The sequence below is a fragment of the Arvicola amphibius genome, chromosome 8 (assembly GCF_903992535.2).
Source record: "Arvicola amphibius chromosome 8, mArvAmp1.2, whole genome shotgun sequence".
NCBI classification, from domain to species: domain Eukaryota; kingdom Metazoa; phylum Chordata; class Mammalia; order Rodentia; family Cricetidae; genus Arvicola; species Arvicola amphibius.
Window position 1 is genome coordinate 112,052,110 of NC_052054.1, and position 17,258 is coordinate 112,069,367.

Genomic DNA, 17,258 nt, shown 5'->3' on the forward strand with positions numbered 1-17,258 from the left:
TGCCACAAGGGGACTTCTGTAGACGTTGATTGCCCGTGACATTAATAGGAGGCCAGAGAAGAAAGAACAGCAGGGCTGGGGCCCAATTGAACATGCCTACTGCAGCAGGAGCTGCATCAGCTGCCTTTGAAGTTACCTTTTCCTTTGCTTCTCTTGCTGTTTAGCTTAATGGCCCCCAGTTTCCACCGTGCTAAAACTTTGATTTATTGACTTATTTTGTTTCGCTAACACTCTCTAGTGTTTGTCTGTGAACTCAGGGCTGATCTACTGAGCTCTCTCTCACCGACTGAAACTCCTAAAGTAGGTGTCTAAAGTCCTGTCAAGGTGTTGAGTCACATGCACAAGCCGAAGAAATAACCTCAATCAAAACATATAGTACAATAACTTCAGGCTCATACAACAGAATGTGAACTCCAAAGCCCCTTAGGGGCCTGAATGGGGACTCATGCGGCAGCAGAACATCTCTAGCTACTAGGACTTTGAGTCTCTCCTAAGTGAACCTGATGGTTGAGGGTCTTGAAATAAAACCAGGATTTAAAATGGAAGCAAGGCCAGGTAGAACACTGGAACTCAGGAGGTGGAGGCAGGGGGTTGAGTTCAAGGCCTGCCTGAACCGCAGCGTGAGTTCAAGGTAATCCTGAACAAACCAGTGTCCTGGTATGGTTTCTATTGCTGTGATGAACACCATCATCAAAAGCAACTTGGGGAGGCAAGTGTTTATTTGACTCATAGGCTACAGTCTATTATTAGGGCCAGGAATTCAGGAAAGAAACTTTATAGTTGTGGGTTTTTTTGTTTGTTTATTTTTTGTTTACTTTGTGGGGACCTGCTACCCAGCTCCCAAAAATACATGGACACTTGTTTTTATTTATGCATATTCTTGGCTTAACTTGCCTTGTTTCTAGCTGGCTTTTCTAACTTAAATTATCCCTGTACTCTTTAATTTTGGCTCGTTTCTGGGCTTCTCCTACTTAGTCTCTCTGCATGACAGTCCTGCCTGTTTATATCTACTGCCTAGCTATTGGCCATTCAGCTCTTTAGTAGACCAATCAGCTGTTTTAGGTAGCCAAAGTAACACAGCTTTACAAATTCAACATAAAAGAATGCAGCACATCTTTGCATCATTAAACAAATATTCTATATCATAAACCAATGTACATCTTAAAATAACATTCCACAGCAAAACTTGGAGGCAGGAACTGGGAGAGGCCCTTCTTCCTAGCTTGCACTTCCTGGCTTGCTCATTTGGATTTCTTATACATCCCAGGACCATGTGACCAGGGATGACATCATCTCCAGTGGGCGGGGCCGTCACCAATCATCAATCAAGAAAACACCCCATAGACGTGTCTACGGGTCACTCTGATGGGAGCATCTACTCAGTTGAGGCTCCCCTTTCCCAAATGACCCTACCTTGTGTCAAGCTGACAAAAAACTAACTAGGACACGAAGTTGTTAGGTCTCAAACCCTGGACAAATGGCTAACTGAGGTACCTATTTAATATATATATCAAAGCAGACCTGGCTGCCAGGTTCTCCCAGCATCCCCTCGTCCCTATCTGTGACACGGTCCTTCTTGAATTACCGGGTGCCAGCGAGAACGGATTACGAAACACACAACGAAACCCACTAGATAGAAAGACATATGTGCAGACCTGAGGAAGTTGGTGCAGGGAGAGAGCGTGGAGCAGGTGTGTCCAGCTTTAAAGGCTGCCTAAGGCATGCGCACAGGGGCTTAGGCATGCATATAAGGACTTATGTAGCTGCATCATATGTAGGTGATGCGATCATGCTGCAGTAGGTCAGGTAGGGCTTGAGGACCCTGGGTGGCTGTGTAAATTGCCTGAACGCTTGTTGGCCCATGCGCTGGAACCCGGAAGTGCCAGCCAAAGCGCTGGGTGATGGTAATCCTAACACTACTGACTGACATACCCTACCCTTTACCCTAAACTTCTCCAGTCCAGGTTACTGGGCTTTCCTGCCCTATATAATCCAATAAATTATAGCCATTTTGGAAACATTAGCCTCTTGGCCCAGGTTACACCTCTTGGTCAAAGGCTCCTCTCCTCTCTCCCCTCCCCCTTCTTTCCACATGGCCCAGCTCAGGGTCATATTCTTTCTGGACTCTCCCAGATGACTCTGCCTCTGGCTGTGTTCTCCTTTTTATCTATAAAAACCCTTCTCCTCTACCATACGTAGTAGCATTCATGTCCTTCCTTTTTTCCCCATTAATCAATGAGACCATTTCTCAAAACACAAAGTAAAAGGACGGCTGAGGATTTAGCTCAGTGTATGAGCTCTTGTTAGCCTGCGTGAGGTCTTGGATCCCTAGTACTGAAAGGAAGAGAAGGAGGGAAGAAAAGACAGTGTAGGAAGGGTCAGACTGAAACTGTAAGTTACTGTGCCTGGTGGCCTGTCACCCAAGAGCACACTGTCCGTCCCCGATTGCTGAGTGCTGGGTGCTTCTCAGCCTGTCTTCTCATGCCTTTATCACCTCTTCACTTTGCTCTCTTACTAGCTGGACCAGCAGCTTTGGCCTTGCCCTTTAGAACCTTGGACATTCATATGTATGGTCCAGTGGCCAGTGGGCACATTTCTCATTTTGATGGCTGGTGAGATAATCTCTATGAAGCCCACTGCAGGCCTTCCTCTTAGGGTGACTCTGTAAGCTGTGAGAATGTGGAGGGAAGCCCTTTAGATAGCAGAAGCCCAAGATAGTGTCCACTACCCATCTCAGCAGTCAGAGGCAAGGCAAAGAACGCAACTCACTTTTAAGTTGATTTCTAATCCCACCCTTTCCAGCATGGGCCACACATCCAGGGAGCTTTCCCCTGTTTGAGTATTTGGCTTAAGTCTTAACTCACTGAGATTTCTTTAGCTTTAAAGCTCTTTTGCAATCCCACCTCTTCCCATTATAGATAAAACCTTCCAAAACAGAAAGCACTGGATGCTTTGCAATGGGCTCAGCAAGGCAAGCGGTGCAGAACTGTGCCCTGCACTGGAGCGAGCCGCAGTGGAAGCAGGCATGAAGGTTACTACGGCTAGGTGAAGCCAAAGCCAACAGGGCGAGCAATGCAAGGATTTAGAAAGCAAACTTTCTGTAGTCTGTTCTTTTTCAGCAGGTAAAACACCATAGCTCAGTGTTTAATTGTCAAATAATCTTCTTCCATGTACCAGCAGCTGTTACGATATCAACTTTAAAAGAATTGTCAGAGTGCACAGCAACTGGAACCCTGGAGGCAGAGGGCTTTGTGGAAACTTGAGCTGGAGGCTGCTGCCTCCTGAGTGCCTTAGCTTGGTCCCCGTGTTCCTCCCTATCCCTGAGATCTCCCTGGCACTGCACTCCAAACACAGAGGCTGACTTTGGGATCAGTCTGGGGCAAATCTTTCTCTTCAGTGCTCTGACTTCTTTGTCTGAACCTTCACCTCCCCAGGGGTTAGTCTACCTGATTTCCTGGTAATTTACAGTCGCTAAGCTAATCTATGTTTAGCTAGTGCAGCAGCCAGGGGCTTCTTAGCTCTCCCTGGGTTTTGCTGCAACTTGTCTGTCACCTATTGTCCCACTGGAGACTGTGAGCACCAGCAGAAAGACAAACTGTGTACCCTCAGTCATCACCAGGACTCCTCCACAGGGCCTGGCAAGGGGTGTAATACAATAAACACATGTGGCAGCAATTCAGGAGCCCAGCAGGAGGAGTTCCCTTTGCTTTCCTGTCCCTGGATGGGGGGGTCTACATCCTGCAAAAGCTTCAAAATCCTGGGAAGGACTTCACTTGGCTCATGATGAGTCTGAGAGCCATCCAGACAAAGATCAACCTTTTAAAGGTCATTGTCTCTCTTTGGGTATATGGCAAAGCCAATCTATTCTCCCCAAATTAATCTGTGCTAAAACCTCTGCTTATACCTCTGAGACCAGGAGATTCTTAATGTAGCGATTAAAAACTCCCCTAATAATAATCCAATAATACCAAGTGGTCAGCTCTTATCATACACATACGAGTATCACTAAACAGCCAGAGCAGGTTGCATTTGTTTATCCAGGCATATACAAACAATAACAACGAAAGAAAAAGAGGTCATTATTTTGAAAGAAAGCAAGGGGGGATACATGGGAGAAGTTGAAGGGAGAAAAGGATGTAATTACATTTTAACTTAAACAACACAAATAATTGAGGCTTAAAAATCAAGGGGAGAAAAACAAGCGAGTTTCAATACCATAACGTCCTTGAGAACTTTAAGCGGAGAGGGTTATGAATGTTCTTGCATTGCTACTTTGGTAAAAGCAAAACAAAACTCAAGTGTGTGTTGTGTGCAAAAAATTCCATCTTTTTCTACCTGTGTGAACTGCTCCCTCTCTGAGGTGTAGGGCCAGGACAGTTTTCTATACTTTTCTTAGGTGTAAAGGAGTCTCTGCCGATCTGACGAACGTTAGTCTAATTCACGAAGGACAAATCCCGGCGGCGAAACAAGGAGAGCCGTCCCAGACCAGGGCAGCAGGTGCGGCAGGCGCTGAAGGTGCGCGCGCAGGTGCAAGCACCGCCCTGGGCGGGGCTAGCGGTGGTGAGGAGCGGGGCGAGGTACAGTGTAGGGCGGGCGCCGTAGAGAAAAGGGGAGGAAAAGGTGAGTGAGAAAGGGAAGAAGGAGGAGCTGGAGCAGGAGGCCGGTGAAGAGGTGGAGTAGGAGTGCTGAGAGCGGGGGTGGGGGGAGATGCAGGGAGGAAGGTGTGTGGGAGGAGCTGAGGGGGAGGAGCGACCCGGCGCGGGGTGGAGTCTGCAAACTTTCAGTTCGAGGGCATTGTGGGAAGTAGCCATGGTCTGAGGCTGGCGCCTCACCTGTCAGCCAGTCTGGCTGCTACGCTCTCCCCTGGCTGTCGCATCCTGGGCGATCTCGGCTGTCGCAACCCGGGCGGCTGCGGCCACCATGGTGAGTACAGGCTGTGCATCTTGGTGGAGCTGGCCGGTGCCGTGCGCGCTCCGGGTGACACCTGCGGCTCCAGGGCCGGACGTGCGGCAGGGAGGGGGCACGCGTCGAGCCTGACTCCGGGTACCTTGGAGTCACACGCGCATCTGGCCCGGCTGCTCCGGACAGTGCCGGTCTCCCCCGTCTGCGAGTTCCACGGACACCGGGCACCGCCGCTTCATTCATTTCATTCTCCTTTGCTAATCGCTTGGTCCGAGCCAGGCGCTGGGGATGTCGCAGGGGACTAGGTGCTTACGTTCTTAAGAGAGGATGCGGAGGGAAGGAGACTGATGGAATGGCGAAATAAAGATAACTTCGCAGAGTGAGAAGCCTCAAGTAACCGGGCTGAGAGGCAACTTTTGAATCGGTGGCCCTTTTTGAGGAGGTGGCATTTGAACTCTCCGAGACTAGAGGACCCTTTTAGGGTGTTGCAGTTGGAGGGTTTAGCAAAGATGAAGAAGAGAAACGAAACCCCGGTTTGTGGCTGGAGAGGTGGGCGGGGTCCCATGGAGCACATCTTCATAAGCGGTTTGGGTTTTGTTTCGCTCGAGTTTTGACAAGAAAACCGACTTTACCCTTTCAATGCTTCATGAATCCTCTGACTGATGGCGTAGGACGGGTGTGTGTGTGTGTGTGTGTGTGTGTGTGTGTGTGTGTGTAGATGAAAGCCAGGAGACCTGCGACACTCAGAAGTAGATGTCCAGCTGTCTGGATGGAAGCAGTACCTGGGGTTCGCGCTGGCTTTCTGCTGGTACAGTTACTGGGAGAGTAGCTTGTCCCACTTCTCCAGATGCTGAACACTTTTCAAATTCTCAGAGGAGTGACCTCCTGCAGGCGCCCTCTTCCCTCACCGCAGGGAGCCGCACTGGGTGAATTCGGAAAGGAGGAGGTGCCTTGGGTACCCGGACAGGGAGCCCAGAGGATGTCAATGAGGTTCTCGTCCTGCTTGTTTTTGTTTGTTGAGGGTTCCTGGTAAATACAGGGTGGTGCGAAGAGGCAGCTGTAAATAATGGAGCAGTTCTCTTGGCTTGCTCAAGTTTCCCAAGGAACAAGGAGACAGTGTGCCCAGGCAGCCAGCTCAATTTGCCTAATGGAGGTGGGATTGGGGCCCCCCCAAGTTTCTATGGAACCCAAAGCTGCTTACTTCGATAGGCAGGAGCAGGGAGCAGGATCTGAGGGAAGGACCCCCGTGTTCTAGGCAGCATCTGGTCAGAGTTTGTTTTTCTTGCCCAGTTACAAATGACCTTCAGAAGTCTGGGACGTTTCTCCAGCCTTCCCCCAGTCCCAGTTGCTGTGCCCTGCCAACCCTCATTCCCCCCTGCCCCCCCTCCATTCACACCCTGGTGGTAAATACTGTCACTAGTTCCTCTAGTAAGCTGTCTCCTCCCCACCATGACTCAGGCCACTCTTGCCAACTCCAAACCAGGTGGTCACACCTTGTCCTCTACCTGCAACTGTGTGAGCTTCCTCTTTATGGGTGTGCTCATTTGTTTGGTGGGATAGTAACTGCTCCTAAATGATATATATGGCAGGCGTTCTTTGTGGCCTGGATATCCAGAGGGGTCCCAAGGTTTTCTTAGAGGCCTGCAAGATCAAACCCAGCCTCATAAGGATTGGTAAGATGTTGTTGTGCCTTTTTAAATTCACATTATTTAAGACTGTAGTGAAGTTTACCTGAGTCCAAGTGATCTGAAATATTTAACAATACAACAAATCAATTGCAGTAGTTGACAGGGGAGTCCAACTGTCTTCTGCTGGGTCAGATTAGAAGGATTTTCCAAACTCTAATATGATGCCGCTCTTTTCACTAATTTCCTTTCTTCTTTTCTCACCCCTCTCTTTATTATTTTTAATTGAATTAGTAAACATCTGAAGTTATTTTTTTTCTGTTTTCTTTCTTTTTTTTCTGTTTTGTTTTCTAATGCAGTAACTATCCATGAATATAACCTATGGAAACAAAAAGACCTCTGGTGTTCTCATTGTCTTGGAGATGCCCTAGGACCATGAACAAGCACACACACAATGCTTTAAGAAACCCCACTCCTGTAGGTATGTGCTCAGCAGCATTTCGCGCCTCCTGCTCTGCTGTCAGGGGCGAGAGAAGAAAAGTGGCTGTTCTACTGCTCACCAGCCCTAGCACACACCCCTTGCTGCTGACAGCAGTGACTCCTAGATCCTATCTCCTGCTGCCTCCTCTAGGTGATACTTTCTTCTAGAAAGTGGTCCGTTCCACTCTGGGCTTCATAGCATGTGTGCAGGGCCTGATTAGTGTCTGTGTGTATCTTCATCAAGCCGTTTGAAGCAACTTGCCTTTGTGTTAGAAATCCCCACTTTGGAAAATAGTGCTAAGTCTATTATGCTTAGGAACACCCCCATAGTTCCTCTGTATTTTTAAGATATTATAATAGGAATTTACTATTGAATACTGGCCGACGAAGGAGGATTTTTAGTTATTGTTGCCTTATTTTTCCTTACAATAGCATGGGGGCAGTTAGAGAGGCAGTTGAGAGGCTTTGCGGAATCCTTTAGTAAGAAAATGGAAGTGGGCCTTGATTATAAAAGTCCTTCTCAAAAGTTCATCTAACTCTGAAAGCTACCAAAGAACATCATAGAGGAATCACCCCTATTGAAGAAACCCAAAAGGAGGTGCCTTTGGAAATGTGAATAATTCTGTTGTAAACCTAGTTCTGGTAATGTTTTGTGCAATATGGAGTGAGATAGATTTATATTAACCAATTCAGAAGTTTCCATGTTTGTAATTTCTTTTCAACTTTTTAAGGCAAGGTTTCACTATTTAATCTTGAGTAACTTGGAATTTGGTATGTTGACCACAGGGCTGGTTTCATAATTGCAGTGATTTTCCCGCCTCTGCCTTCTGAGTTCTGGAATTCCAGGAGTGTGCCACAACGCCTAACTTGTGTTTGTGATTTTAAATACGAGAGAGAACTTGCTGACTGAATTGTGAAGCCATTTCTCTGTCAGACTGGTATTCATTTGAAACAGTGCAAGTGGACCCCTCTCCCAAATCTGATTATTAAAAGACAAAGCAAGCAAGCAAGCAAACAAACAAAAACAAAACAAAACAACAAAAAAAACCCTTACCCCTGTTGGTACAGGTACAAAGACGGAGAAATCAGTCTCCAATCTGTAGGTCTACCCCCCCTCCCACTCTTGCTCCTTGGTGTAGCAATGTTACTGTTTGAGACTTAGGTAAATTGAAATAATTTATAAATTTATAAATTATTATATATATATATATTATATATAATTTATAAATTATAAATTTATAAATAATGAGATGAGATATTTTGGCAGTCTTAAATTCCAGCTCAAGGGAACAGAATCCATCAAAGTAATGAGTTCTTTCCTCCCTGAGGCTTAGTGTGGGCTATTGGCCAGCAGTTAGAGTGGGTGGGGTGGGGGCCTTGGGAGGAGCAGGGAAAATGACCTTTGGTGGGTTCCGGTTGTTCTAAGTTCTCACTTATGGCAAATTCCTCCCATATGTTTCCCAACACTACCACTGAGGTTAGTACTGACCCCTGCCGATGATGCTGACTACTCCTTAGGTCCCATCACTTCTTTTTCCCTTCTGTGCTGAATATTACCATCTGCTTGCAGATTTTGCATGGAGTTTTACTAGTAGAACTGTCCAGAAACATTTGGTACAGTGTGTATTTGCCCCCTTGGGTGGTCAGTGCCTGTTCCTCGGGTTTCTATGAATTATGCCATTATGAGCTAGGGTATAGTAGCAAAAACTACCTCCCTTCTACACACACACACACACACACACACACACTCACAGTCAGATTCCTTTGAGTCCCTAGAGACTCACACTTCTTGAGGTCCTCATGAATCACTTCCTCTGTTTTATCTTCTGGTCACAATAACCAGAGCTTTTACCAGGGATCAGAACTGTACTCTGGTTGCTTTCCACCTTGGTCTGGTCCTTCTTCTAGAGATCAGAACTCTACTCTGGTTGCTTTCCACCTTGTCTGGTCCTTCTTCTAGAGATCAGAACTCTACTCTGGTTGCTTTCCACCTTGGTCTGGTCCTTCTTCTAGAGATCAGAACTCTACTCTGGTTGCTTTCCACCTTGGTCTGGTCCTTCTTCTAGAGATCAGAACTCTACTCTGGTTGCTTTCCACCTTGTCTGGTCCTTCTTCCAGAGATCAGAACTCTACTCTGGTTGCTTTCCACCTTGTCTGGTCCTTCTTCCAGAGATCAGAGCTCTACTCTGGTTGCTCTCCACCTTGGTCTGGTCCTTGTCTCCCCCATAGCATTTTCCTTTCTGTATATCTCATTTTCCTCTGATAATTCTTCCTTATGGAATTCGCCTTCCTTCACGAAACATCCTAGACATTACCCAGAAATCTCTTTTCAAGCTCTAAGATCCTGTGACTTGAGAGAAAGGAGCTTGTAGATGACAAGAAGTGCCCTAGAGTCATGCGAGTGATCTACCCACCTCTCTGGAGAGGCGTATTTAATATACACCTTCTAGTAGCTTGATCAGCTAGGAACCCGAGCAGTGCATGGGAAATGCGCAGATGGTCCCTGCTGGGAATGGAGCGCCTTAGGAAGCTGGCCTGCAAAAAATTGCCCTAAAGCACCCAGTGTGGAAGCTTTCTGACAGGTAGAGCTGGCTTCCAGAATTTCTCTTTCTAAATAGTTGCTAAAACCTGCCTGGGGGAGAAAGATGGTCATTCATTAGTCATTCGGTGTACTCAGGCATGGACTTAAAGTACATTCCGGCCAGAAGAGGGGCATAAGGAAGCCTATATGTTAATGACTTTCCTGGATCTTCTCACGCACGGTTTCTGCAGTGAAAATGACTGGTTTGTGTCAAGGTTCAGTAGACTCGTAAAGGCTATGGGAGAATTCCAAACTGAATATATAAAAGAGGAACCAAGACTGATTTGCAAACTGAGGTGCCTGGTTCCTTTGTGTGCTTATTTACAGAACAGTGGTTCTCAACCTTCCTAATGCTGTGATCGGTGACCCTCCACCCATAAAATTATCCCATTGCTGCTTCCTAACTGTAATTTTGCTGTTGTTATGAATGGCAATGTAAACATCTGATATGTAAGCCCTATGAAAGGGTCATTTGACCCATAGGTTGAGTACCATTATTATAGAAATGAATACCAAGGGCTAACCAACCATGAATCATCCTTGGCACATCGCTTAAATTTGGAACAAAGTGTTTATATTAAAACATACGCATAAGCTGGGCAGTGGTGGCACATGCCTTTAATTCCAGCAGAGGCAGGTGGAACTTCGTGAGTTTGAGGCCAGCCTGGTCTATAAGACCTAGTTCCAGGACAGGCTCCAAACAAACAAACAAACAAACAAAACAAACGCATGAATGAAAATGAGGATATAAGCATTACTAGGTTTGGTTAGGAGAAGGCAGAGGGAGGCATCTGGAGGGGTCCAGAGCAGGGAGAGAATGAAGTACAGTAGACATGACCAGCAGACTGAACCAGGCCCTGAGAGGAGAGAGACTGAGGGAGAGTGGGGAGAGTAAAACAGGGGAAGAGAGGAGTGAAGAGAGGGGACCAAGAGAGGAGAAGAAATTGAGAGAAGAACCAAAGTAACACATGGCATAAATCACTGATTCTATAGGAACCAGAAGCTGGGGGAAGGGAAAGGAAGCTCAGAGGCTGGAGAGGTTTAGGGCAGGGGTGAGGCAAGATGGGCTGAGAGGAGCCAGGAATAACAGGACTCTGTAACTTGCAATGCTGGAAGAGCCTGGCAGCCAGCATCCACTTTGATATTTTAATAGGCACCTCAGTTATTCATTTATCCTACCATAACACCACAGCCAGACTTGCTAGTTGGAGTTTCTGTCCTGCCCAGTTCCCACATCCAGCAAGTCCCAAAGAAAATCACACAGAGGTCTCCATAAGATTATAAACTGATTGGCCCATTAGCTCAGGCTTCTTGCTAACTCTTATAAGTTATATTATGCCATTATTCTTATCTATGTCAGCCACGTGGCTCTGTACCTTTTTCAGTGGGGTAGGTCACATCCTGCTTCTTCCATGGTCTGGGCAGGACTCCTGAGGGAGCTTCCTGCTTCCCAGAATTCTCCTGTTCTCCTTGATCCACCTCTACTTCCTGTCTGGTTGTCCCACCTATACATCCTGCCTGGCTAATGGCCAATCAGCATTTATTTAGAACATGATTGACAGAATACAGACAATTCTTCCGCACCATCCTACATGTCCTTGGGACCCAACAATACATATTTAGGTTCAAGATACAAAATCCACACTGACTTATAAAGTAACAAGACAAAGATTGCTTGTGGCTAGCTACTTCAGGCTAGATTTCCAGGTATCACACGGCTATTGGCTTTTCCTATTGTTTTTTAGATAGGAATATATGAGAGCCAGTGTTGTAAGGCAGTGTTCTAGGGTAGCACGCTTTCTTGGAAAGGCTGGTTGGTAATATTCTAGGTTTTGCAAACCCTAAAGTCACTATCACTCAGCTTTTCTTTTGCCAACTAAGGTAGTTGATAAATGTTGTATACAGTAATAAGCTTGGAGGGAGAGTGGTTTTTGACTTGTATTCATTTTATACCTGCGTGTGTGCACATGTGTACGTTTGCCTGCCTGGCAAGCTCCTGTGTGCAGATGTGGAGGTTAGAGGTTGACCCCAGGTATCTTCCTGTATACCTCTCCTCTTTCTGTTTTGAGACAGTCTCTCACTGAATCTGGAACTTGCCATTTCCACTAGACTGGCTCACCAGTGAGCTCCTGGGAGCATTGAGGTTACAGGTACATGCTGTAGTACTTATCATTTACATGGATGCTGGGGATCTGAGTTCAGGTCCTCGTGCTTATATAACAAGCACTTTACGCACTAAGCCGTCACATCAGCCCCTGGATCCATTCTAAAACAACTTTTTTTTTTTTTTTTTTTTTTTTTTGCTAATACACTCATTTGGATATTGGATAAAATTGCATTGGCTATCAGCTCTATGATAGAGTACACTAGCTACCTAATGTATGGTACCCAGCACAGACCAAAAAACACACAAGGTTTCTTCTTCAAAACATTTTGGGGATTTGAAGACAATGATGGTAGAGAATTACACCTAGTGCCATGCTCTCCAGAACACAGGGCCTTATGCAGTGACCCTAAGTTCACAGATATCATCCCAGATCGAGGCTTCAGAGACTGACTTGAATAGACCAGAAACTCCCTGGCCTTATGGAGTTTAGGCTCTTGGTGTGGTGGTCACTAAGTTCTGCCAAGACTTGACTCAATCATGCAGAAGAGTAATCTATCAGTGTGCTGGGCAGTGAGAGCGTTCTGTAGCTGATCTTGACGTTGCATAGATGGGACATTCTGATGTTTCTGAGATATGCGGTGTGCATGAAGACCCAGCTGTGGTGCTTGAAAGGGAATAGCAATGACTTTGGTGGCTGTTCCCTTCTTGGCTTGAAGGGATCAGGCCATTCCTCCCCCTGTCTTAGCTACCTCTTGACTGTTTCTTGAGCTAGTTATGATTGCATAATGGCATCAGAAGTCATTTCCACTTTGTGGCATTGGGTTTCAGACTGGTGGGTCTCTGCTGAAGCATTGGCATGTCACATCCCTCTGGTGAGCCCTGGTGTGAGATGCCAGGGTTTTACCAGCTCTGCCTTATTTGTTCTGTTGATTGGAAATGGCATAATTAGTTGGCTTGGATACCCTCACATGTGTAAAGAGACTGTAAGGTATGATTATGCATCTCTCATCCCAGCACTCAGGAGGCAGAGTCAGGTGGACCTCTGGGAGTTCGAGGCTAGCCAAAGCTACATAGTGAGACCTAATCTTATAAAATAGAATAAAATAAAAAGGAGACAGATACAGCTAGAGTGGAACTGAAAAGTTCTAGCAGGATATACAAGAAGATGTTTGTTTCTGACAATTGACTCTAGGTGTCTGATGGTTAAAAAAAAGAGCAAAACAAAACAAAATTTTTGAACCTATCTCTTGCATTTTCTCAAAATTTACCATCTTGTTAACTTCTTAGGTTAGCACACGGTACAATAAGTTTTATCGTAGCATCTCCAAACATGTATGTCGGTATATCATGTTGCTATTCATTCTGTTGGGCTCAGCAGCTCCCCTTCTTCCTTCAGTTGGCCTTACTGCTCTCTCACTATGTGGATTCCATCACACTCCCTATTCCCTTCTTCTTAAGATTTCTTCTTCCACTCTGATGATCCCCTTTAGTTTTGTGACAGATAAGCATACATATCTAAATACACACATAATGTTAAATTTAAGTTTTAAATAAGAGTTTAAAGTAATGTTATATTTTCAGAAAAATACTGTAATTTTTTTTCCCTTTCATGGGTCCGGGCATGGAATTGAGATATAAGCAGAAGAGGCTACATAAAATGCATGTGCACACTCATATGTATACATATGTGTATGTATATGCACATGTACACATACATGTTTGTGGACACATACTTCCTATCTGTTATCTATGCATTTGTTGATCTGTTTTGGCTTCTTGGCCAGACTTGCAGGACTCTTGCCTTCTATGTAAGAAGAGAGAGAGAGAGAGAGAGAGAGAGAGAGAGAGAGAGAGAGAGAGAGAGAGAGAGAGAGAGAGCGCACTCAGAGGAGGAGAGGGAAAGTGAATCTTATGCCTTGTTCCATCTTCCTGACTCTGAAGAGACTTTTGGTAATAAGACATATGATATTTCTCATCTTTTCTTAGGAATGACAGAGATGTTTGTCACATCTTCTGGTACTGGCCTCTGTGTTCAGAAGACACCAAACATGCTTAAAGTTTAAGATAGTGTGGTGGTATAAGTTCACAGTCCCAGCACTGGGGAGGATGAGGCAGGAGGATTGCTTGTTAGAAACCAGCCTGAGCTACACAGGGAGACCACACCTTGAAAACAAAACAAAACGAAACAAATAAATTGTTCCAAGGAAAAGTCAAAAAGAAGCTATTGGGCTAGGAAGATGGCTCAGCAGGCAACAGAGTTAGCCATGCGAGTTTGAAGACCTAAGTTTTCATTCACAGAACATACATAAAAAGTCAGGGCAGGGTGGGAGAGCTGTTCCTGTCTCCCACCAGCTGCAACAGCCCTATACCTCTTCTGGGCAATACGAGAGAGCCAGTTCTATTGGCAGAGGAGTTGTGAGCATGGGAGAGCTGTCCCCATTATTCATCTTTTACCTAGTGGCAGAGGAGGGGAAGAGATGTCTGTCTGCCCTTCCCACCCCAATCAATGCAGGAGGCAGGTAGAAGAGCTGGTCCTGAGGCCACAAGAGCCAGAGAACTGTCCCTGCCCTTAACAGCTGCAGCACTCAGGATAATGGCCCCTACTCCACGCCTGAACAACAAAGTAGAGCAGGCCCTGAAGGTGTAGGTGTAACCCACCCTGAGGACATGAAAGCAGAGAACTGGCCTAGTCCCTTGCTCCTCTCTGAGAGGGCTAAACTTGACAGGGCAATGTAGGAGAGAGGTCACCATGGTGGTGAGGAAAAGGGAGAGCTGGCCAGTTGACCAACCCTGCAACTACCCAGTCCCAGAACCAGGCTTATGTGTTGGCCCACCCCAATACCCACCCCATCTGTCATCTGCTGGAGCATGTGAAGGGACTGGTCCTGCAGATCCAAAGCTGTAGGATCTCCATGACACAGGGCAGCAGCAGGATAACCAAGAGGGGTTCCAGTGAGGACCCAGCATCCATAGTGTAGTAGAAACCAGAGGCCTTGAACCAGACCACTGACCCTCTGCAGTGAACACTTGCAAGATGTGTGGATAAAAGAGTTTACTGCATGACCCAGTGTGTCCTGATACACTTTCATAGTGGGATTGATTTTTTTCTTCTCTTTTTTCTTTTTTCCTTCCTTTTTTCCTCTTAAATTGTATTTTATTTTATTTTGTGGGGGAGGTTACAAGGGGGAGGAAGGGCAGATATGAAGAGCCAGGGAAATGACCGGATGGAGATGCATGATGTTGAAGACACAAAGAATAAATAAAAAGAAAGCTTTAAAAAATGCCAGTGCATCACCAATGCAGTCTGTAATTGCAGTGCTCAGGTAGAGACAGGAGAATCCCCAGGAGCTCACAGGCCAATTAGCCTGACATACAACAGAAAACCAGCAGAGACCTGGGTGTCCTCTGACTTCCACTTGCTTCATTGCGCGCGCGCGCGCGCACACACACCCACACACACACACACACACACACACACACACACGAGTGAGGTCACAGATTCAGATTTTTCTCTGAATTACCTTCCTTCAGCTTTCATGTCTGCTGTTTAGCCTGCCCACCTAATTTCCTCTTGCTTTTTGCCTCCACAATCAGCACGGCAAATTTTATTTTGCAGGTGACGCTATGAGAGGTAAATGAAATGATTATCTTTTGTTTTGTTTTGTTTTTTGTTTTTGTTTTTTGAGACAGGGTTTCTCTGTAGCTTTGGAGCCTGTCCTGGAACTAGCTCTTGTAGACCAGGCTGACCTCGAACTCACAGAGATCCGCCTGCCTGGGATTAAAGGCATGCACCACCACCGCCTGGCAAAATGAATATGTTATTAAAGAGTGTCAGGATTCCGTCTGGTGACAAAGCTGCAGTCAGAAAAGCGGTTTCTGTGTGTACACACTTGGCTGTGTGTTCCCTGTGGAACTGACCCTTTGGGCATCTTTTGCGGCCCCATGACACTCCTGCTTGCTCACTTCTAAAGGAAGGTGTGGACACCATGTGGTAGAGAGGGGGACAGGTAGGCAGCCCTGTCCCTCCCTGTGTTTTTTGGTTGCTCTGCTCAAGATTGCCTGAGCATTTGGTGAGATTATCCAGTTCAGTTTGTATAGCGCCTGGCACCAGGGACATATTCCAAAAGTTCAGATAGGGTTGTTGTGAAGAGAAATAGGAAAATATTTGAATGGCTTATAAGAAACTTAGTTGAATAAATAAAGAAAATGTTATCGGCTGCAAAAATGGAGTGGGGTGGAAAGGCGTTATAAGAATATCCCATTTAAAAAAAGAGTAATTCAGAACTCTGTAGATAGAACTGTTTTCTTTCTTTAGTCTCTGTCCTTCTGTCCCTCTGTTCCTTCCCTTCCTCTTCCTTCTCTCTGCCTCCATTCCTATGCTGGGAATTGAATTTAGGGTTTTATACCTGGTAGCCAAGTGCCTTACCCCTGAGCTATGTCCCCAGCTCTCTTTTTACTTTATATGTTGAGACACTGCTCCCTATGTTGCCCAGACAGGCCTTGAACCTTTGATCTGACCGCCTCTGCCTTTTGAGTTATTGGAGTTACTTGTCCTGGCTCAGTTTCTTTACCATGCTGTCACATCCTCAGATCCAAGTGCAGTTTGTGTAAACGCCGACTTTCAAAACCCATTTGATCTCTTGGTTTCAGTACTTTAAGAATGCAGCCACGCATGGTGGCTAATTCCTCTAATCCAATCATTTGAGAGATCAAGGCTGGAGGATTGCCATGCATTCCAGGCCAGCCTGGCTAGGATGTGGAGAGAGACCGTGTCTCTAAACACAAAACATATAATGTTGTCCACATTGAAAAGTCTTTGTAAAAGATAGGGCGAACAGGTACAGTCTGGGATATTGATAATGAGGTGACAGCTTGAATTTTGTGGGTGCTAAACTTTGAGTGGAGGGACGGCTATGCCACTGCCCACCTCATTACATAATTTGTTTGCAACTGAAGAGTCTCTGTCAAGGCATACATTTGTTGATGCCAAGCAGGGTGAAGTAGGAATAAAATTATTATTTTTTCTTTCTTTGTGCCCTGGCCATGCTGCATGAGTGCTCTCCTGAGCCACTTTCTCAGCCCTGGAGATCAAAGCTCTTACATGAACATTGGACATTACTGTGTAGGGTGGTGAGTTTAGCCTATTAAGCATGGTCTTCAGAACAAAGTTTAAAATTTTCATATTAAGAATGATTAAATAAGGAATTAAATAAAAAAATCAATTGGGGGCTAGAGAGATGGTGCAGTTTTTGCAGAGAGCCTGAGTTCAGTTCCAAGTTCCCACACTGGGTAGCTCACAAGCACCGGTAACTCTAGTTCTGTGGGGGATTTTACACATCTGGCCTCTGCAGAAGAGCATCCACATGCACACACCATCTCCCCAACACACACACACACACACACACACACACACACACACACACACACAACTAAAAAAAATGTATCTTTACAAGAAGGAAAGGGCAAATAAGCATTGCTAAGAAATAAAAAAGGGTCTCAAATTATTGGATTTTGTTTTTTGCTTTTTTTTTTCAATTCCAGTTGGTCTAAAAATTGCCCAGAA

At 45.7% G+C, this 17,258-nt stretch overlaps 1 protein-coding gene across 1 annotated transcript in view; it reads left to right on the forward strand.

Moving 5' to 3' along the window:
- Positions 1-4,795: 4,795 nt before the first annotated feature.
- The window catches only part of Ap1s3 (adaptor related protein complex 1 subunit sigma 3), a 68,609-nt gene continuing 56,146 nt past the window's right edge, over positions 4,796-17,258 (forward strand). Inside the window, exon 1 of the transcript XR_005286616.1 lies at positions 4,796-4,923. The gene's annotated coding sequence lies outside the window, so the exon portion shown is untranslated. The remainder of the gene's footprint in view (positions 4,924-17,258) is intronic.